The sequence below is a fragment of the Numenius arquata genome, chromosome 1 (genome assembly GCF_964106895.1).
Source record: "Numenius arquata chromosome 1, bNumArq3.hap1.1, whole genome shotgun sequence".
In the NCBI taxonomy this organism is placed as follows: Eukaryota; Metazoa; Chordata; class Aves; order Charadriiformes; family Scolopacidae; genus Numenius; species Numenius arquata.
Genome location: NC_133576.1, coordinates 77763000 through 77786494, shown reverse-complemented (window position 1 = coordinate 77786494; position 23495 = coordinate 77763000). Strand labels below are relative to the sequence as shown.

Here is a 23495-nt window from a genome sequence, read left to right as displayed (position 1 = left end):
TTTTTAAAAACTAGGAAAATCTGTGCTTAGCAGTGTGCAAAAGGAAGTTATGCTCGAAGCATTCATTAGATTTGCAGTCACCAACAGTAGACGAGCAGTGTTAGAGTATTTGAACAGTATAACGCTATCCACTGTATGTGTGATCCAGATTTGCTGATCTACCTCTGCAAAATTCTTTGTGCCATGAGAATAAACCATATGACATGACACTAATGGAACATTAAAAATCAAAATGGAAGAATATAGAGAATACCAGATACTTTCTGTAAGACTGGAATATGATTTGTCCTTTGAAGAGGAGATCTTAACATATTATTACTTAGTATTTCCTCAGTTCAGGGGATAATTTTTACAGAAATGGTAGCATCCCAGTATAGACCTCTCACTATTTGATATGGAGAGATTTGGAAAAAGGAAAAGTTTAATATAGGATTTGATTTTGCATAACATTAAAAGGCCATCTGTAGATGTTTCTGTGATATTGGAGGTAATTTTAGAAGTGTTGGACCCAATTAATTTATTTGAATTCATGAGTGTCAACTTTGTTGGACTGAAATTGAAAACAGTATTTCATTCACACTGTATTTTTTAGCTAGGTTGACTGGATGCAATTTTAGAGCCTATTGCGTAACTTCAGGGCCAAATTCTCACTGAGAACTAGACTACACTTAGAAGAATTTTGGGTAGAGGACAGTGAAAAAACATCAAGAAATACTGCCTAAAAACTTTAGCCAAAATGTTCATGCTGGTAAAATGTGAAAAGTGTAATCAGGCTCTGTGCTGGGCTTCCAGCTTGGGACTTGAATTTTATTTTTTTTCTTATAAGCCACTTAGCTTTCTCTTATCAACTGTATGTACTCCTGCTCTGTCTTTTTGTAGCCTGTCCTGTTGCTCCAAGTGTAGGCCTGTGAAAAACTCCTTCAAGTCCTTGTGATCATTAGGGTTTTTGTGTTATCTAGAAACTTCTGTCTTCCTTTGTCCTTTTTTTCTTGGGCTCTCAAATTATTGGCAGAGATACTGGGAAGGATTTTGGTGCAAAGATGGTATTCCCGGGAGGTGCTGGATCTTCTAGGCTACCACAAAAAAAACAAGTATGTGGAGTGTGGAGCTAGTAGGAAGAGGTGGGATGAAAGGTGTGTTTCACAGTCTCTGTCTCATTACAAGAAGGCAAAACACTAGAAAAGCAGTATTTAAGGCCGTGCGAGGGTAGATAGTGTTTTCTGCTTCCTCAGCTTGTACTTGAGGTACCCCATGCCTTACTGGCCATGTGTTGGAGAATCAGGTGAAGTTGTGTATTAGATATGTGGATGGAGGCAGTTTTTATCACATTACAAACCGGGTGCTAAGCAAAAATCTCATTTATGTGGGAGCAGTACAGCTGTGTCTGTATTCTTTGACCTCCAAAGGTATATGGGGTTGTCTTGGAAGGGCAGAGGTTCCCTATAATTGCCTGCATTTGTCTTCATCTTAGTGTGATAAGAAATAATTTAAAGTTGTAAATGGTAAATTGTTGATTTTTATTTCTAAATCTTCTCACTTGTCAGAGTACTGAAGAGCTATGTAGATTTCCAGTGCAAATCAAGCAATCAGTAGAATTAAGCTATTATGGAAATTTAGCTTTCTCTGTATTGAAACTTAATGATTCTACAAAGAAGTCATTACATTCTGCATAAAGGAAAGAATAAAGAAGAAACTGCAGAGAATATGCCATTAAACAGAATATGATTATGCAAGTTCAAACTCCACCATCTGAACAATTCCAGTCTCTTTCAAAACACAGAGTAAAGTAAGTGCTATGTAACATTTCATAGCTCTGATCTAAAAGCTCGGAACCTTAAGTGTAGTGCTGGACTATTGGTGATGGCAGGACATTATAATTTTTTTTTTTTGTGAGTACATTGAATGTCATCTATCCAAGTTCTATGAACTTCTCTGGTGCCATTCAGCTCGTGAAGCTTGATAGGATTCCATTTTTATACGGGGCTTTTGGAAAGATTTATTTAAAAGCCTTCCACCAGCACGGCCGTGTTTTGGCTGACAGGATAAAACCTGAATGTACTAAATTAACCAAATTTGATTCCAGTACTAGTATTAGTTAAATGTTTTAAATTTGACTGCCTCTCACTTATGGAATTTATTACTCATTTTGTGCTTTCCTAGTTTTGTCCCAACTTTTTTGATAGACTTTTTTAGTGTAAAATCCCTTTTCCAAAATCAGATATAGTTTTACTAGAAGAAATTACAGGAACAGATTTACAGGTGGGAGTAGAAAGGTTTACTGATGGAAGCCTCGTGGGGCTGTAACTCTCTTTTCCCTTTCCCAATACACTTGGTATGGAATTTATCGGCACTCATGTAATCAGACAGCAGTTGCATAGTTATTTTGCCCTTGTTTGCCCTTTGCAACTGCATCAGACTATTCTAGCAAGCAGAGATGAATGATCAAAATGGCACTACCTTTAGAATTTAATGAAAGATCTTTATCTTTTGTAGTTTCAGAAACAATTAAAGCAGAATAAACAATTGCTTCCCCAAAGAAAGTAATTCTGCACTCCCAGTCAGTCTTGCTCAATATGACTTCCTCCTTTGAGTCAATATAAGAGGATGCAGTAAAGGGGAGAGAATGAAGAGCAGTTAGAGGTCAGGAGGGGACAGTGGATAACAGTTTAAAGCATAAAGGAACATGTGGCCTAAGAGAAAAATTAATCTTCTCTTTTTCTGGAGGCAGTTTTCAATATCTGGTAGTTCTAAGAAACTTTAAATAGAAGTTTTTTATATGAAAGCTGTGGGTATCTGTTTGAATTGACTCAGTCTGCAGAGGCTGGTGGATGGGAAATGAGTGTAGGAGGGGTCTTCCAGAGGGTGTGTACTACTGGCTTTCAGCCTTTCGTTATTGCTGACGGAGCTAAGACAGAACTAATCTAGGTGAAGACTTTTAATGAGTTGCAGAACACCAGATGGCAACACTCGGGGAAACTGTAGAATTATTAGTCTTTCTCCTTTAGGACTGGGAAAAGGGATGAAGCTAGCTAGTGATAGAGCACTAAAGGTGGTCCAAGGAGAGATAAGAACAGGAACCTAGCTGAATACGGCAGCTTTGGAAAGCATTTTATCTTTTAGCTCTATCATGAGAGTAATGAGATAGCCTTGTAAAGAAATGAGGATAATATGAAAAGAAAAGGCTAAGAGAGTTGGGGTTGTTGGGCCTGGAGAAGAGAACGTTCCAGGGAGACCGTATAGCAGCTTTCCAGTACCTGAAAGGGGCCTACAGGAGAGAAGAGGAGGGGCTCTTTATCAGGGAGTGTAGCGATAGGATTAGGGGTAATGGTTTTAAACTGAAAGAGGGGAGATTTAGATTAGATATCAGGAAGAAATTCTTTACTGTGAGGGTGGTGAGGCACCGCAACACGTTGCCCAGAGAAGTTGTGGATGCCCCATCCCTGGAAGTCTTCAAGGCCAGGCTGGATGGGGCTTGGAGCAACCTGGTCTAGTGGAGGTGTCCCTGCCCATGGCAGGGGGGTTGGAACTCGATGATCTTTAAGGTCCCTTCCAACTCTAACCATTCTATGATTCTGTGAAAAGAAAAAGCATCGGAAACTAACAGAAGAAATAACCAGTGAAATAGAATCTGCAGTTCACAGTACAAAGAATGCTAAAGCATGGGATGAATCAAAGTCTTTTTATACAGGAATTAGTCACAGAAAGTAAAACCTGTCTTCAGACATAAGACAGTGATTTTGTCTGAAGACTCTGTGAGTACTTATTGGGTGGCTAGAAACCACCAAGAACTTTGTGGACCACAGTGTCGAATCTTTCTGGCTAAGACCTCACAAAGAAAAGTACTGCTTGCTAGCAGAAACTTCATAAACTTTAGGAACTGTCTAACAGTAACACTACTGAATAGTAATTTCAGATGACATAGAATATTGCATATTTACAAGAATATATAATTTAAAAGATTTAATTTATAAAAAAGGGGGAAAGAGAACATGAACAATAATCAAGAGATTTAATTGCCAGTAAGAACTAGTAAAAATTAGATGTTGTTAGCCTGGACTGTGAGTTGGGGGCCTGGCTATTCTTTAATACATTTCACGTATGGGAATAAGGAGTTAGTCTAAGAAGAGACACGGCTTTAAACAGCAACAGCAAAAAACTACATACACCCCCACACACATATACCCCTCCAGGTGGTGGCAGAAAGTACCTGAATTTTGATTTTGCAAAATATTTGGGGTTAAGGGGGAAACTTATGCAGTACACCAGTGCTACTAACCAGCAGATCTGTGTAATTTGGAGTCCTTAGCATCAGAGCATCTCCAGAAAATAAAAATCCCTGTAGATAAAGAGAGTCAGACCTGTTGGGAAAAATAACACCAGCAGTTTTGGCTAGAGCATGTCAGGACAAGTAGGCCAAGAGGTGGACTACATGCACAAAGATGGGGAATTTTGGATCAGCTTCACTGTAATTCACTTGATCCCCTGAGAAAGAGGATGAAGGAATGACAAGTTAATGAAAATCAACATCCGGCTTTTGATCTTCAGTAAATATAGTTTTGTGCTATGAAGAAGATGGTCTGGGGATGTTCCCCCAGTGGGGGATATTTGTAGAAGGTGAGATTCATTCTTTATGCCAGGTGGCCCTCTGCTTGTATCAGTGACACAATTATCTGTGAGTCACTCTTACGGAGTAGCTAGGGAATATGAGGAAAACTGTTAGTTAAATTAAAGAAATGAAAAGCTGCCTGGTAGTCAAGAACTTGGTAACAACAAAACAACCACCTAGCTATTGCAAGAGAGCCTATGGGCCTCGGAGTTACTGGTGTTTCTTTAGGATTGGTCCTACAATGCGATTTTATTTAGAGTTTTCAGTGATAACCTTGGGAGGAAAAATAGGAGTATGATAATGAAATATGCTGATGACAAAGCTGTGATGCCTTGTCAATTCAGATGAGGATTAGAATGTCTTGAAGAAAGAATAGGGTGTCTTTGAAGACTTCAGCAATACAAATGGGTTGAAATTTAAGTGTACAAAGTACAAGGCCATGTTCTGAGTTATGAGTAAGAGGCATTTCTGTGATACACTTGGGAATATTCAGTTGGAAATAAGAAAAAAGACCTCGGAGCTTTAGTCAATTGTAAAATGCTACAAATGTGTAGCTGCCAGCAGGGCAAAAACATTCTTGGATTTGTGAGAAGATGTTTCCAGCATAAAGGGAAAAGTGTTGTTGCAATTGTACAAGGAATGACAGCCTGCAGTTAACTATATATAGCCATGCTTGAGAATGTTAAATTGTACCAAGGAAAACTGCAAAGATAAACAGGGGAGTAGAAAGCCTGACTTACAAGAAGGGGCTAAAATAACATGTTTAACTTAAAAAAAGAAAGAGAGATAAAAATAGAGAGGTTTTAAAAATTTCTGTAAATATATTTGGATAGAGGAGAAGGTAAAAAGATCTATTAAAGCCTGAAGTTACTACTGACATGAATACAAATTATTATAAAAATTGCAGGAATAAGCTTAAGACAGAAAAGAAACTAACTTTTCTGAATGTTAGGAGACATAGGTTGGAAAACAGCATTCCATGCAGGAGTAATAGGAGACAACCCCCTCCCCCAGTTGGCTTTAAAATTGATCTTAAAGTTGTGAATGAGATTATATGTTACGAGTTTACTTGCATTATCAAAGTAATGCCTCAGGAGATCCATTCTAGTATTAGATTCCCACATGACATCTGTTCAGAGGGCTGTGTAGATACAATTGTCATGATTGTGTGCTTAAAATAATAAAGTAACGTCCAGAGGATATTAAAAGCTATACTTTTGTGAACAACAGCAAATGAAGTTATGTGGTGGATGTTTGGTGCCTGTCAGATTATGGCTGAATTTCTGTGGCCCAAAAACAGGCAGGAGAAAAGTCAATGGAAGAAGGTAATTCAAAAAGAGAAGCTACCAGGAAAACATTAGTGTTTTCCAAGTATTTGAAATAACTTTGGTTTTTAATATAACATTTTCAGATATTTGAAAAGAAAATGTGTAATGGTCAAGTAGTATGAAATCAAGGGTAAAAAGAATAATTTTTTCTTTTCTCAAGAAAAGAAACCCCAAGGCCACAAAAGATCAGATGTACCGTCACTGGTAGTAAGTTGAGAATGGTATTTAGATCTGTAAGTGTGTGCCTCAGCAGTATTTGTAAGAGAAACTGTAGACTGATCGATAAAGCTGAATATTATCTCAATAAGGGGTATAAAAAATCCAACATATGAGAAATATGCCAGTGAAAGAGCTTGATTAATCAGGGGAATAATTAAAAGAATTGCAAAAAGAAAATAAAAGTGCTATAAGACAATCGTTTGGTGACATTTACTTGAAATTATTTAACAGTTCCTGTTGAGTTCCTCATTCTTAATGGTTTCCAGGGTTTTCCAGAAGCTATAAAAATATACAAAATATTTGGAAATGACAAAATTTGAATTTGTGATATCTAGTGCAGTGGTGTTCAAAGTGGATGTACAAGATGATTCATTGGAGGTATTAGAACTCCTATTTTTATTTATTTTCTATGTAAAAAAAAAAAAGAAACAAGACCTTTAAACAGTAGAATCTTTACAGTACTTTGTAATGAGATGAAGAGTGACTGTGAAATTCTTTTGTACTGCAGAGAGGTTCATTGGTTTTCTTGTGGCAAATCGCTTAAAAGAGTTGTTGAACTTAAGAGATGGGGTCCGCATTTTTCTTTTACAAAAAGATAAGTGTTCCAAATTTGCTGACTTTTTCTGCGGTGAAAAGTCACTGTCAGTAATATGCTACCTAGCAGTTACTTTTGGAAAAAATAAGCACACACAATCTGTCCTTTCAAAGTAAAGGTGATGGTTTAACAATGAGTAGGGAAGTAAGTGCTTTTCAAAAGACACTCACGCTGTGGACAGAGCATTTTGAAAAGAGACGTTTGGAAATGTTTCCATCATTATATGATTTTGTTGGCGAAAATGATGCACATCACCTATAAAAACTCTTGCATCTGTATGCTGAAAAACCTTGGAAACAGAATATCCCAATCTGTTTAAAAATGTTCCAAAGAGTTTCAGTGGGGTTTGAACCCATTTGTTAAAAATAAAAATGCAACACCTTCTCATTAGTTTGCAAGAGCAAGTGATTGACATCAGGGAAGATGGAAATTTCCTAGCCAAATTTCAGTAAAAAACTTTGTTTAATTGGTAGATGGGGTTGAAAAATTATTATCATAATTTAGTAAGTGCCACTAACAATGCATGTCTTCCATGTGGATTTATATATCTTTGTGACCTGTCTTTTTCAGTTATGACAGACATTAAACTGAGCATAGATCCAAACCTTTGAATCACTGCATCATAAAGTGTTAAGCCAAAAATTTAAAAAATAATGAAGTTTATTCAATCACATTGTTCTTGTTTAAATTTTAGTATCAATAATAACAGAGTAAAAAGGGATTTGTACCATTGATAAATAAAATAAAAATAATTTTAAAATATTCTTTAGTTCATCTTTACCTCATACTTTTTTAATTTCTATTTTTGTATATGGTTTATAATGTACATAATATATTAGTACAGTGGTACATGTATATCATTTATAAACAAATATACATATATCGGGGGTGGGTGCTCAAAAATTTTTAATGATGTGGTGCATGATAAGAACGGTTTGAAGGTCACTGGCCTAGTGATTAGAACAGTGCCTTTTTATTTACGCATTCCTGAAAACTATGAAATGTTCAACACAGATGAGACTCTCTCAATTCCTTCTTTCTCCTACCTTCTTTTTGTAATTAATCATGTTATTCACAACAATCATAATAAGCCAAAAACATGCATCTTTTGAGATCTGTCACCATCACTTTTTTCTTGAGGCTGAGAAAAATTAGTATCTCAAAGGAAGTGACTGAACCTTGCAGCATCTTCAAATTTCTAGTAAAACAGAACTATGACAAGGATGGTAAGATGTGATTCCCAGACTTTAGAGGAATCTTGGCAGCTGCTGTCTTCTGAAAAAAAAAAATAGGAGAGAAGGATATTCTTTCAGGTAAGTTGATACCGTGTTATTTATTTGGCTAGAGCTGTCCTGCAATGCTCAAAAAAACCCACCCCAAACCAACACACTCCCCCCTCAATTTTTTATGGCTTTTTGTGTGTTTTCATTTGGGAAACATTGGGATGAAATATCACTATGGCATAGTATGTCATGCATAATTTAGAAGGGGTTAGGAGCATGAACCTATGAAAAAAGAACCATCAAATGAATCTTCATGAATTCTTGAATTTCTGAGTGAGGTAGTAGCGGAAAATGCAGCACTGATACAATTTATCAAAAATTCAAGGGCAACTTGTCTTGATATGCCACCATAAAGATTGATGTGTAAAGTCATCGAAAAGAAAACTGCTGCAGGAAAAACTGGCTTACATATAGAAAGCAGATGGTTTAGGTAAATTATAACGGTGCAGGGTTAGTGGAGGTAATAAATGAAGTAACATGAGGGTCAGTAAAAGGCTCGTGTTTGCACATGATTTTGAAGACTTTTCAATTAGAACAGGAAAGGTGGAGAAAAACATTGACTTCCCAAATCTAGAATAATTGGTGTAGGCTGTGTGCAAAAAAAGTAGGTAATGCAGTTCAGTGCAGAACAACATGAGATAATGAGTCTGGGATGCATAATGAAGTGTAGGAGCTAAAGATGTTAACTGAAAAATTGTGGAAAGTTGGATGCAGTTTATTTTTTTTTGGTTTTGATAATGAGCTTGAGCAAGATGTGGTTTCCGTCTGCAAGGATGAAAGGCTAAGAGGATGTTAGAAAATGTGTATAAAAGCTGGAAAATGAAAGCACAGGAAAAAAAATGGCTTTTTATATGATTTCTGAATAACAGCTGCATCTTCAGCTATGTGAAAATAAAAGTTTATCAAATCAGGCTTGCCTTCATTTCAAATGGCTCTATCATTAGAAACTATGAGATATTGCAAACTTTCAAAGCACCATAAGTAATATTTTTCCAAAATGTTAAAAGATGGGAAGTATTGGTTGAATAAAAACAAATACTGCAAGATTACTGGTAGTGCATTTCTTGAGAAGAAGGACATTTTCTTTGACAATTTCATTAAAATTATGAGAGTATTGGAAGTTGGAAAACTTTGAGATGAAGACCAGGGAATGCTAAGGGAATGATTATGGACAAATGTTGTGGGGCAAGGCGATAGGAAGATGGTGAGTAGGGAAGTGATTGTGCCTCTGTACTCGGCCCTGGTGAGGCCTCACCTCGAGTGCTGTGTTCAGTTCTGGGCCCCTCACTACAGGAAGGACATTGAGCTGCTGGAGCGTGTCCAGAGGAGAGCCCCCAAGCTGGTGAGGGGTCTAGAGAGCAAGTCATATGAGGAGAGGCTGAGGGAACTGGGCATGTTTAGTTTGGAGAAGAGGAGGCTGAGGGGGGACCTCATTGCCCTCTACAACTACCTGAAAGGAGGGTGTAGAGAGGTGGGTGTTGGCCTCTTCTCCCAAGTGAATAATGACAGGACCAGAGGAAATGGTCTGAAGTTGCGGCAGGGGAGGTTTAGATTAGATATTAGGAAGAATTACTTTACCGAGAGAGTGGTCAGGCACTGGAACAGCCTGCCCAGGGAGGTGGTGGAGTCGCCATCCCTGGAGGTATTTAAGGAACGTGTAGACATGGCACTTCAGGGCATGCTCTAGTGCCTGAGACTGTTGTTTTGCGTCTGTTTGTGGATTGGTGTGGTGTGTGGTTGTGGGTGTTTGTTTTGTTTTGGTTTTGGTGTTTGGTGTTGTGGTGTTGGGGTTTTTTTGGGTTTTTTGTTGTTGTTTTTGGTTGGACTCGATGATCTCAAAGGTCCCTTCCAACCAAGAAGATTCTGTGATTCTGTGATGATAGGTGCCTATCACCTTGTAATTTACTGTGAAAATTACACTGTATGAACACCAGAGAAAAACATCTGTCTGATAAAACACATATATAAATCCTTGATTTGTTTCAATTCTGTGTAAAATTCTGACACTTTACCAATATATACATTGATTCGTTGAGAGTGTTTTGTTCAAATAAACTGGAATCTTACATTTTATTAATACATAAATGTAGGCTGTGTATATGCTTGTATTGGTAGGAGTTATAAGTTTATGTTTTCCTTTTCATATAATCGATGAGAAAATTTAGCATGGGAGTGTGTGTTTCCCTCATAGTTGTTTTAGGATACTGCAGTCCCACACAGCAGGTTACTGGTTTTTATGGCTGGAAGTTTTTGGTATCTGCTGCACTTCCATCCATTACCCAAGCACAGGAAAAGAACAGAATAATCCGCTTGTCTGGCAAGTTCTCTAATTACACGCTGGTGTTCTAAGAAGCCATCATATTAAGATGAGTGGCATACTAAACTTCCTAAATACATTTGGTATTTCACACGATGACTTGTTTGTAGAGTGTATAGATTTAATTACCAACCAGCGGGATAGTGTCACCCTGAGTGCAGATTAAGCTGCTATACACTCTCTCCCCTGTACACTGGGAATACATTGGTGTTATCAATCAAAACAATGAGTCTGTCTCATAACAAAAATGCAAATTAACTGAGTTAAAGTAGCAGGTTTGTACTCTTAGTTCCTTGTATGAAATGAATGCATTTATCTTTGCAGAAACTATACAACTGTACACAGCTATCATTTATTATGTACTGTTTAATCTCTTGGTTTTTTTTACATAGTATATGTCTCTGTACATAGGTTTCTTTATTTTTACTGTACACGTATATACATTACTGTAGACTTTGACTTTTTCTCTGCAGTAGTAAAATGGTAATATCTAATGTCACGCCTGAAGTGGTGCTATTTATTTTCATGTGCCATTTGAAGCATATTTAATTTACATAGATATATGTTAGTGTGTGTGTAATCTCAAGATGGACTAGAGAATGAAAATCAGAACATTCAACATCTGTATTTTCCAAGTTGCATAAATACTGTCATGGATATGAAAGTGTGGATGGGAAGAAAAGACTAGCTTCCCAAATAGAGGGAGTAAGGAGAAGACCATCATGTTAAACAGGGTCTTCAGTTTTGCCCTTAGTTCATTTTTCCACCATTTATGTTATTTAAATGGAGCCTGGAAGCTACCAGCTCCTCACAAGCAGCTTCCAATCTTTACTGAGCCATCAAAATCAGCTTCCTTTCTTTACTGCTTCAGGTGGTTGTTTAGTTTGTTCTACCTCCAACAGTGGTGGGTCATGGTTGGAAACCCTTTGAGTGAAGCTACTAGGCAGAACTTTTCTCAGCTGTTTTGTTTGGAGTGCGTGTGTGTATATGTGTATGTATGTACGAATACTTCCCTGTATATATGCGTGTATACATATACATACATACACACACACAACTTAGTAGGAAACATATTAGTGAAAGGTAATACTTATTGTGCTGTTTTCCTATTTGTGCTTTATACTTAGCAGTGCTATAGTTGGTAGTCAAAGGATGCTTCCTATCCCCATTTTGCCTACAATAAAATTGTGCTTTACTAACTGTCCAGTGTTACAGTTCTTACTAACCCTAGGGAGGGATCTCTTTATTTCCTAAAATATGAGATTTTGTTGACCTCATGTAATTACAAGCTTTATTAATGGTTAAAAAGTAATTTTTAACTCTAACTGTAGTGTTGCGTTTGAAGACCTTTTGTCAGGGAATTCCAAAGGCCCACTCCTTGCTGTGTGAAGGAGAATTTCCTTCTATTTGTTCTAAAAATAAAAGGCAATAATTTCATAAAGTGACCTTTTGTTGTAGTATTATGAGACACTGATCATTTTTCTGTGTGCCTGTCATAATTTTTAATGATTACAATTAAAATAAAAAAGAAAGTGTGCTCCTATACTGTTATCAGAGGCATTCAGTGCTTGAATAATTTCATTTTTTTCCCATAAGCTCTGCTACTGATGGGGAGTGTGCAAGTCCCATGTGCACAAGCAGATGGGGAAATTTTAGTCTTTAGTCATCAATGCTCTTTGAAGGTTCCCTTCTAATTCCCTTTTCTTGCCAAATAATTTGAGAGCTGGCAATATCAAGTCAAATACCCATCCTTCTGTACTTCAGCCACCTTTTTTGTTGACCTCTGTCAGATCTTCTGCATTTTTGCTGCAGTGTCTTAAAAAATAGAACTGAATGCTGTTCTCAGAAATAGAACTTTTCTTTGTGCTATAATATCATTCAAATAGATTTTACTATAATTATTGTCACTTCTTTAGTCTACCTTAACTTTCAGTGTAAATACTGAATTACGGTAAGAAATATATTCTTAGATTTATCTCTATTTTTTCTTACTATCAAAGAAAATGGTTTCATTATAAGAATTAATGTATGTCTTGGCTTATATTTATAACATTCAAACTGGTCCATCCAACTCTTATAATTGTCCCAATTAATTTTTTTTTTTGCATAATAAGCAAAAAGAAGGAGTTTCTTCATGCTTTTAGCACCCTCATGATACCCTACTGCCTCATCTTTTTGCCTCTTTTCTGAGAAGCCCTCACTAAAACTGCACAACAGGTATTTTGACCCAAGAGGTACCTCCGTAAGCAAACAAACAAGTACAGATTTTGTTTTCTTTTGTCATGCTTGGCTTTGGAGTTGAGAATCATGGATATATAATTCTTCCTTAGTAGCCCTTTATTTATTTTATTTTTTAATGCAAGGCAATTTTTTGGCAGCTAGAATATTGAAATATTGATTTACATTAAGACAAGTGAATATCTTGAGAGCAAGATTGCTTCCTGTAATTTCTATTTGAATAAAGCTTATGTGCAGAGACCGGAGAATTGGATATTTAAACTCATGGCTATGTGGGAGCCCTAGTAGCGGACTTGATCATGTTCTGCCCGTAGTCCAAGCTTGTTGATGGAAATCAGTGTCACACCAAAAGCCCTATGGCTTCATTTGCCCTACACTGTGTCTAAGTTCATGTCCCACCACACATCTAGCCAACAGGAGCAATAGAAAAGGTATTCTTATTGCCTCTTTCTTCATAGACTGAAAACCAGCAGTGATTACATATGAAGAAGACATACCAAGGCTGATACAATCAGTGTTCAAATTGTATGGCAAAATTTGCATGTATCTCATGCAATCAAGCTACAGGTTTTGATTATATTAAGAATGATTAGTTGAAGTTGTTGGAAAAATACAGAATAAAGTGTGGAGGTAAAGAAACAGAAATGCATATAGAATCATAGAATCATAGAATGGTTAGAGTTGGAAGGGATCTTAAAGATCATCGAGTTCCAACCCCCCTGCCATGGGCAGGGACACCTCCACTAGAGCAGGTTGCTCAAAGCCCCATCCAGCCTGGCCTTAAACACTTCCAGGGATGGGGCATCCACAGCTTCCCTGGGCAACCTGTTCCAGTGCTTCACCACCCTCACAGTAAAGAATTTCCTCCTAATATCTAATCTAAATCTCCCCTCTTCCAATTTAAAATCATTACCCCTTGTCCTGTCACTTCATCTCCTGACAAAGAGTCCCTCTCCGGCTCTCCTGTAGGCTCCCTTCAGATATTGGAAGGCTGCTATGAGGTGTCCCCGGAGCCTTCTCTTCTCCAGGCTGAACAACCCCAGCTCTCTCAGCCTGTCTTCATAGGGGAGGTGCTCCATCCCTCTGATCATCTTCGTGGCCCTCCGCTGGACCCGTTCCAACAGGTCCATGTCCTTCCTGTGTTGAGGACTCCAAAGCTGGACACGGTATTCCAGGTGGGGTCTCACGAGCGCAGAGTAGAGGGGTATATAACACAAATAATTCTGTCCTTCCAATTTCTAATCAAACTAACAATGATTCTATGTGTTTTCAGAGATTTAGGTGGGAGAAGAGAGGAAATAAAAATAATCCCTTGAGGTAATGCTAAATCAAGGAAACCATACTTTATTTAGCTTAGAAATTAAGACTGTAAATTCCAAGAAACCTTGGCAATGTAGGCTAGGAGTCAGAATATGAAGAACAACCATGAAAGCTGACTTGTCAAGTAATTAAGATTCAAGTGAATATTTGTATGCATGTAGAATTAATAGAATGTTCCCAAATCCTCATGAATGTGGTATTGCTTGAGCATGGAAATAGTGGTAATTTTATCAATGTATGTTATTTTTTGTTTGATAGCTTCTGGGTTAGTAGATTTTAACTTTTCATTTCCAAACTGTATACTTAGTTGTATTTTACTTTGAAAGATATTATTGAAAACATACTATAATTCTCCAGTGTTATCAGAAGTGTTCCATACTGGAACCAAGTGGGATTTTGTTTGCCTTTTACATGCCTTCCAGATGATGGGCGGAATTTAAGTCCCCATGGTGCACAAACAGATGGGAAAATGTTGGTCTTTAGTTTTCAGTCATCAGTGCTAATTCTTTTATCTTCTGAATGCATTAGTGGAACACGCTATGCCTGTCAAGCAATCTGTAATATGTGCCATGACAGTCTTTTTTTTTAACTCCACTGCAAACCTTTTCTGTGAACTGACATTGCCTACATTCTATTAGTTAAAGGAAAAAATGCCTTATTCATGAACTAAATGATTACCAAAATGGTTGTGGAACTTTGATGTTTTTAAAATATTATTTTTATTATTTGTGTGAAGTAATTCAACAACCAAGAAGTATGTTTTCAAATACAGTTGGGTATTTCTGTAGCATTAGTGATCTTATATGTGTACATCTAAATGATGTTTTTTATAAACAGCCACTGTATTGGCACATTTCTTTATGCTTCTTTAACCAGTGTGTTGCAGAGGTTAAAATGTCTGGGATTTTTGGAACACTATAATCTTTATGCACATTGACATGCATTCATAAATCCAAATTTCTAGATTATAACAAAAAGTTTTTGACCAGGAATTAAGTTGCATATTCAGATTTTCATGCCTGTTTCTGCAATGTGGAAACCAGAAGTGCTGTGAATTAAAGAACTTGTATTTACGTGGCAGCTGAAAGCCTACTTACACAAGGATGAGTGAATTTCCTGCTTCTCTGACAGGTCTAGTGTGTAGCTATGAGAGAAAAACATAAGTACTAATGGAATAACATAAATTTATATTAATACAAATACATGAGAGCAGCCCTGAGGAGAAGGACTTGGGGGTACTGGTTGATGAGAAGCTCATTATGAGCCGGTAATGTGCACTCGCAGCCCAGAAAACCATCTACATCTTGGGCTTCGTCAAAAGAAGCGTGTCCAGCAGGTCAAGGGAGGTGATTCTGACCCTCTATTCAGCTCTCATGAGTCCCCACCTGAAGTACTGTGTCCAGCTCTGGAGCCCGCAGTGTAAGAAGGACATGGACCTGTTGGAGTGAGTCCAGAGGAGGGCCAGGAAGATGGCAACCTGGTCTAGTGGGCGGTGTCCCTGCCCATGGCAGGGGGGTTGGAACTCCATGATCCTTCCAACTCTAACCATTCTATGACTCTATCATATGTTTAAGCCATTATATTAGTACATTGGCATAAAATTGTTGGCACTAAATTATATCCTCATTTCTTTTAAAGTGTCTTTTTGGAGATACGCGAACTCATCTCTTCAGTTTATGTGCCTGACGGCACTTTCAAACCTCTGATTTCAGCTTTGGTTCTGTAGGCTGTATTGTCACAGACATAAGGGATTGAGCTTTGTCTAAGTGTTTTTATGATGTGGGATAGGGCACGTCGAAAATGAATTCAAACCTTTACTTATATCACAAGTTAAGCTCATCCAGATGGCAGAGAGTTCCCGCTTCTTGTGAAAGAATAATTTTGGTAATGTGACAGGCATGGGTTTACAGACAGTAGCAACTCTTACAGAGTTTAAAATCATGAAATAGAACAAAGATTGCAGACAGCAACAGTATCTTTCCTCTGTGAGAGGTGAGAACTCCTGCTTCAAATGAGCTGCAGTAACCATTGACTCAAGGTTATGGAAGAAATTGTGTAGCTGGTGCACTGGGCTAGCCCACTTTGCAGAGTTGTGCTCTGCAAGTCCTTTTAAAAGGAAGTGAGAGATTTTTCCATTTGTATTAAGGGATTTTTTTTTTTTTTTTTTTTCATGAATATGCTTTAACATGATGCCTTACTACAAAGGAAGTGAGCTGAGCAGGAGAATTTGTTCCCTTCATTTTGTCTAGCTATACAAGCCCATGTAAGGCATGTACAGAACATTCTTCAGTGTATCAGACTCCAAGCATGATGGATGCAGTTAGATCTTTTCAGTTGTTATTTTGTTTTTTGATCTACAGATATTACTTCTGAAATGCTGCATGGAGTTTGGGTTCTTGTTCAGATTATTTTGCTAAGAGACAGTCTGGAAAGAAAGGAAGAAAATATCTTCAATTTGGAAATTCCTACATGATGAGACTGCTGTTTGCATTTCTTCAATACTTTTAAAAGTTCAGGTTTCAATAAATAAGAATTTACTGAGGAAAATCTATTATTTTGGAAAAGTTATGCCTAGGTCTGGTATCCATTATGGTTTTGGGGTAGTGGTGTTTGAATGTGAAACTTGACTACCTGCAAGTAACTTAACTGCCTGAGAGAAGTTATAGTTTATTATTTGTAAAACATAGTACTTTTAAGCTCAAATCATCAGTCTTGACTTACCGAAATTCCTATTTAATCAAAGATCAGGTGTGTCCTCTCAGGCTGCAGTGATGGAAATGCCCTAAAAGAATGAAGAACAGGCTTGTGAAATGTTGCTTTTGTACAGCTGAAATTTTAATTTATTTGTTTTCCTTTGAGATATACATAAAAGAAAAGAGGCTGCTAGGATTAGCTCTATAGCAGATATCCCTATTTGGGAATGATTTTCTATCAGTTCCACTCATGTCTTCCATCAAGGGAGTATGTTGTCTTTTTTTTTTTTTTCCTTTTCTTTTGGCAGACTGCATTAAGGGTCATTGAAGCCAAAACAGAAGCTAGTGCAGCTTTGAGGTGATCGTACTGTGTGCCATGGACTATAATGGAACTTACACCTCTTTATAGATGGCTTATAAACATTTGTGACCACTCTTCTGTTCTCTATCATGCCCAGGGGGAGGAGGAATAGAAGTAAAAATTCAGAAATAGGTAAGCTGCGTGGTGGAGTACTAGTCCTGAATCTGCTCAGAGGAGGAGAGCTGGCTTTTTCATGGGCTTCTTTTTACCTTTTGTTCTGGAACAGGAATCTTTGCTTTACTCTGGAGTTGACAGAAATTGATCACTGTATCCCCAATATCTTAAGAATCTGTGGTGTCATGGGGAAGGGGCTTCCTTAGAGATTTATGTGGGAAAAGTTAAAATGAAAGTATTAAGATTGCAGTCAGCATTCTGAGAGACAATATCTAGATTTAGTAAAATAGTTTCTAGATTGTTCTAAACCCAAAAAGAGAAAACAAAAGTAGTAACTCAGCTTGTGTGTCAGTTTGCTTCTTCGTAGCAGGTAAACTTGGATTATGATAGGAATGGGTAGGGGAACTGTCAACGGAGGATCTATAATTGCAATCACTAAAAACCTCATTTGTTTTTTCCCAGCTCTTCTAGTAACTAAATTGTTATTTCTGTGAAATAATTTCCTGCCTACACAAAATCTGTTGTTGGGTTGGAAGGAAAACATGCTTTTGAACTGAGAGCAGCTGCTCAATCTCATTTAATCTTTTATTTCATTTTCTGTGGTTTGCTAATGTGAAGAAGTCTTTGACTTTTTTTGAGCCCTGCCTTGCACACTGTTTCTGTTCTGCTTAGCAGTGGGAATTTGTGAAAAGTGAGATCCAGTGCTTATGACCTAAAACATGGTACTGTGTAGAGCAACTGTATCCCTTTCACTTTGTTAACGAAGGAGAGTCAGACAAGTCCAATAGGAGCCACAAAGGAGGAACCAGCTAGATTTCTGGGGTTTAGTATCTTGATTGAAAATTTATGCAAGCCTTTGAGGTTGGAAAGCAAGATTGTGTGGCACCACAGAGCCCATGAGCACATGTGATATCCTTTCTGTTTCCTTGTTCGCAAGCAAATAGAGCGTTATATCCTGATTACCGTGGTTTTCTTTTTAACTGATAGTATTCTAAGGCCTTTTGGAGGGATTTGCACAGTAGCCAGAGCATACATGAGAGCATGCATATGTGTGCATGTAAACCTTGGACATCCTTCAATGAGCAAAACCTTCTAATGGAATTAATGTGAAGAAGTAGGTCAATAAAGGGGGGAAAACTTAACTACTCATGTTACAGGAAGCAAGAGGCCACAAATGTTTTGTGAAGAACTACATTTAGTCCTGGTCTACTTACGTGGTTAACATCATCCTATAAAAAGGAACAGTTTGTAAATCATGTGACTATATTTAAAAAAATGAAGAAAAAGTGTATTGTCCAAGATGTTACTGAAAAAATGCGAGTCTTTCCCTTTTGGAAACAGTGGTTAACATAGAAGAGAGAAATACTGTGTAAATTTTTATACAGTTACATACATCTAAATGTATACATTTATATATATGGAGTATGTGGAATGGAATAAAAATAGATTCATAATATAAATAAGAATATAAACAGATATCAAGAAGTCAGGTTTTGTGGGGGTTTGACAGGTGACTGCACAAATTGCCCAAGGCTAGAACTTAAACCATAGTAACAACTGTGCAGAAGCCTGTTACTAGGAGAAAACTTTTTTTTTTTTTTTTTTAATAGCAACAGGTACATTAACAAGATGGTTGTTTCTATCTCTGTCTTTTTTTCCTTTTTATACCCACACATATTTCTCAGGCTATATTTTATTTCTGATTGCCTTCATAAAGCATCATGAAGCCAATGCTGGTAATCCTCGGTAAAAGAGGCAGTGGCTGGGTCATAATTTCTGTGTTGAAAATTGTTTTATAACAAAGCTGGGGCTTTCTACTGTACAAATAAAGCTAATTTACTTAGTTATTTCAAATATATAAATAATTTGAATGGAACACAATTTTGAAAGAATAAATTTAAGCATGCAACAGAATACAGGACTTTAAGCTTGAATTTCAATGGATCATACTCAGGCTTTCTGGAGTCTGCCTGGCTTCCACCTAAAATGGATGGATGCTGACTCTGTGCTCACAAGGGTTAGCTGGTTGAACTGCTTTCTGAACCAAAGTTCCCTGGATTCAGAAGCTGTAGCATCCTAGCTGGGGAGCTAAGCAAGAGAGAGTACCGAGGCAGAAATATGCCCAAATCCTTCCCAAGTCCTTGGGGAACCTCAGTAAGTTGGGTTTCCTCTAATAATGACTAAATCAGATTACAGAATCACAGAATGATATGGGGTTGGAAGGGACGTCTGGAGATCATCTAGTCCAACCCCCTGCCAAAGCAGGTCCTCCTAGAGCAGGTTACACAGGAACATGTCCAGGAGGGTTTTGAATGTCTGCAGAGATGGAGACTCCACCACCTCCCTGGGCAGCCTGTTCCAGTGCTCTGCCACCCTCAAAGAAAAGAAGTTCCTCCTCATGTTTAGATGGAACTTCTTATGTTCAAGTTTGTGCCCGTTACCTCTTGTCCTGTCACTGGGCACATTGCACTCCAAACAGTTGTGATGGTATTGTGTTTCTGGACATACAACCTATTGGTTAGAACTCTGTCCCTGAATATAGGAGGTGGTTGGAGGTAGCTGGAGAAGGTCTAAACCCACAGCCTTTCTTCCCACAAACCTGTCTTTAATTATGTCCATAAAATGTTGGGGGAATGTGGGTTTCACCTATCTTGATGAAGTTAGGCTGCTGATACACAAAATGTTGAGAGACAGAAGGAAAGAAATGATTTTAAATCTGTAAAGGAAACATTCCTCAGAATGGAGATTCCTGGATTCTTTTTCAAGTAATGGCAGGTAGATATAGCTCTCATTTGGGAATCATGAGATAATATATATAAGAAATACTGGGAGTAAGAAAGAGTAGCAAGGATTATTAGCCAGTTAGTAAATATCACTGATACACCTGCATTTGTTGCACAGAAGAAGGACGTTTTAAGACTCTTTTAAAAAGAAAATATTTAATAAAAGGTTTGCCCTGTGCATATTAGATTGATTTTTAGATTTTAGTTAATTCTTAAAAAAAAGAGACATTGATGGAGAAAACGAAAAATAAATTGCTTGCTTGTGAGTTAATAGTATCACTAATTAGGCTTTCCAAATGTAGAATATGGACTAAACTCCACTCTTATGTTACCAGTGTGAGTTTGGACATTGATCTACTGGGTTATAGCTACAACAACACAGTCTCTAGAGTTTGTGACTGCATTTATACTTTTGTGCTGGGGCCAGGTGGCAAGGGGTAGCTTGTATAGGGATAGAGCCCTGTAGAGGACACTGGGTGTGCTCGCAGTCCATTCATATGTGATTCGGTGATGAAATTACTGGGTTTTTAAGTTCTTGCAAATAAAAATTTCCAATAGTGCTTGGACTTCAGAAGCTATTTGGTTCTTCCCCCACCTTCTGGAACATTATTTGGGAAAGAAGAGCTCAGTTCCCACTACATCCTGGTGAGAAAAGTGGTGTTCTTCCCTGTACTATCCTAAATTAGCTAGAAGTTTAGCTATGCAAAGATGTAATCATGGGATAAGTTATAGTGGGAATGTACATTGTATCATGTACTTTACAGTGAATCTGAAGTTGTTCATTTCTCTTCCACTGCATAGGAAGCAATCTCAAAATGTTTCGTGTTGGCAAAAATGGGGATATGCACATAGATTGGTACTGTGAAACCGGTCACATCCAGCCTACCTCATGCTATATTGCTCCTGAGCTCAGTACCTAATCTTTAGGGTCATCAGTTTTGCATATATGTGGAATTAAACTATTCTACTCAGTTTGCGTGGAATGAAAACATATCAGAGATTCTACAAATAAATAAATAGACACAAATGAAACCAAAATAATAAAACAAAATTTAATAAATGAAATTATTGTGATATAAAAATGCACAATAAAGGGATCCTAAGATAAATTGAAGTCTTTTGAATCATCATTTTTGTAGCCAGAAGGGAAATCTTACCTCTTTTCACTAGCCAAAGATATTTTCTCTTTGGCAGCAGGCTCTGATTTCTGGTCATATGGGACAGTGTGCAAATCTGGCACTGTCTGCTCAGTTATTATTGATCACCAGACTTCAATCTCATGTGCTCTCTCTACATATAGATGTTGTTCTGCATGGCAGAGCAAGCACTTCAGTTGCATTTTGCATTCTGTATATTGAACTAGGTGTCTTTGGGAATGTTTTTTAGTTGTATGTTTACAGATGTTCCTTCTGCAGTCTTTCTAAAATAGAAGCAATTCATCATTGCAAACAAATATTTTTCTCAAAAAAATTTTTTTTTTTTTATATATGGAATATATTGGATAAGGTTTTGCAATACATTTATCTTTTTATTGAGAAATGACTTGAGAATGAGTATGGGTTGAAAATGGGTAAGCCAGTAACTTTTCTTGTGCACTGACCACTGCGTACAGAATTCAAGTGGGTGGATACAACATTTGAACTGAAATGGGATATATATGGAATTACATTTTGAATATAAACAAGGTATGCATATAGATGTGGAAATTCTAATATCAGCAGCCTGGGGACAGTATCCCTCATATTTTCTTCAAGAGCTATGAACAGAAACCTAAGAACAAAGCAGGACTATATTCAAATAATCTGAATACCATCTGCATCTCTAATCGTATCTGGATTTCTTATTGTATGGCCTACAAGGCATATATGTAGCAATAGCACTCATGTTCTTTAGTACAATTTTGACTGTTTGCATTTGAACTAAAGGTACAATATTTGTGACGTCTGCAATGTGCAACATGTTCCACATCTTTGTCATGATCTGTCTGTACTTTTGCTTTAGGCTGCTGCTTTTCAGCTGCTTAGTTTGCCCCCCTCTCTCATTTATTCTGCTCTGACCCCTAACAGTTACCTGTGTGAGCTTCTGCCATGTCTTCTGCCACCTGTGGGATTGCCATCTTGTCTTTACTTATACAAATAGCTAAATGGAAAGTTTGAATTACAATTAGAAAATAAGATTTCAAATCAGCTTTCAGGACTTGCCACAACTAGCTGAGAGGTGCCTGGGAATAACAGAAATCCTGAGCAACTAAAAAGTATGTGAAGCATTTAACAGTGAGTAATTTCCAATGTATCGTAGGAACTGTGTAATCAGAATAAACAGGAAGAAATGTCCATAAAACAAGCACCTCAAAATATTGGTGTGTACAGTTTGCATCGTACTGACAACCGGTCAAACATATTTTTGGTGGGATATTGTGCAATACACTAAGGAAGGGAAATACAGTAGAATTCCCCTCTTTCTATACCTAGAATGGCTTTCTTTCTAAAGCTCACTGGAGTTTGGTACTGAGCATAACCCGCATGATGCCAGCAGCAGGAGGCTGCAAGCAGGGCTGGAGCGGAAGAACTGTGGGGATCATGCAGAGGATAGGTTATTTTGCTGTATAGGGTATGGTCTAGTAGGATATCTGAGGTGTTTGAAATAGCTGAAGTGAGTCATTCTTTGATGCCTGTCTGTCCCCTCATTACTATGATGGAAACCCAGGAGATCACCTCAGACTAGCAGTCCAGGTTCAACACCTTAAGTCTGAAGACATGAAGCCCACATGGATTTGCTAGTTTTTCGTGTCGTATTTCACCCTGAGCCAGAAGCTGAGCCCATTATGAGTTTTTCTTTGATATAATACTTACAGAGTAAGCTCCTGAAAGAAGCAGTCTTACCTTCTATTAATAATTCCTTATTACAGTTCACCTCTGCTGCTGTGGTTTTAAGAATGGCTGTCCTTGGTACCCCTCATTTTTATTAGCTAAATTTTCTATCATAAAAGCTGGTAAGAAAAGTAATTAAATTTACCAGAGATAACTCTTATTTCATAATTTCTTGCAGTTAAAAGCCATAAGGAGAACACTTGGAATGAATTAGTGTTATGGCCTCTTAAAGAAGATACAGGATATTTCACTGTAATGTAAACTTTTATGTCCACCAGATATTTATATTTTCAAGGATGAGAGCTTTCTTATTTAGTAAAAAAAAAACGCCCTTCATAGTACAAATTCTTACACTAAGAATATTTAATATAGAAAATACAAGTTTTCTTATTGTGCTGATGATTTCTTTTCAGGCTTCTAATGAATCTGTTCCCTTACCCTTCCCTCCCCCCCAATGGCTCCTTTTAGTTGTCTGTCCTTTATATTGAATTTTGAATGAAACTTACAGAAATGCCAGGTTGGCTCCTTTAGGGACTACAGCTGAAATCATCCAGCTCACTTTCATTGTCTCCAGTTGGTGACAAATGGCAATTTTATTTAGCAAGGGATGGATCTCTTTGAGGTTGGATTGATGGATGAGGCCATAAGAGGTTGGGCTGGCTGACAAGGTTATCCCCACCAGCTGTCTACCCATCCTTACTGCACGAGTGTCTGTGCTACTTGTCAGTCAGATTTTGAGCCACTGCTGTTTACTCCGTAGTGTTTTCA

At 37.5% G+C, this 23495-nt stretch overlaps 1 protein-coding gene across 1 annotated transcript in view; it reads left to right on the top strand.

Moving 5' to 3' along the window:
- The window catches only part of MYO16 (myosin XVI), a 293425-nt gene that overhangs the window by 37196 nt on the left and 232734 nt on the right, over positions 1 to 23495 (top strand). The gene's annotated exons all lie outside the window — the stretch shown is intronic.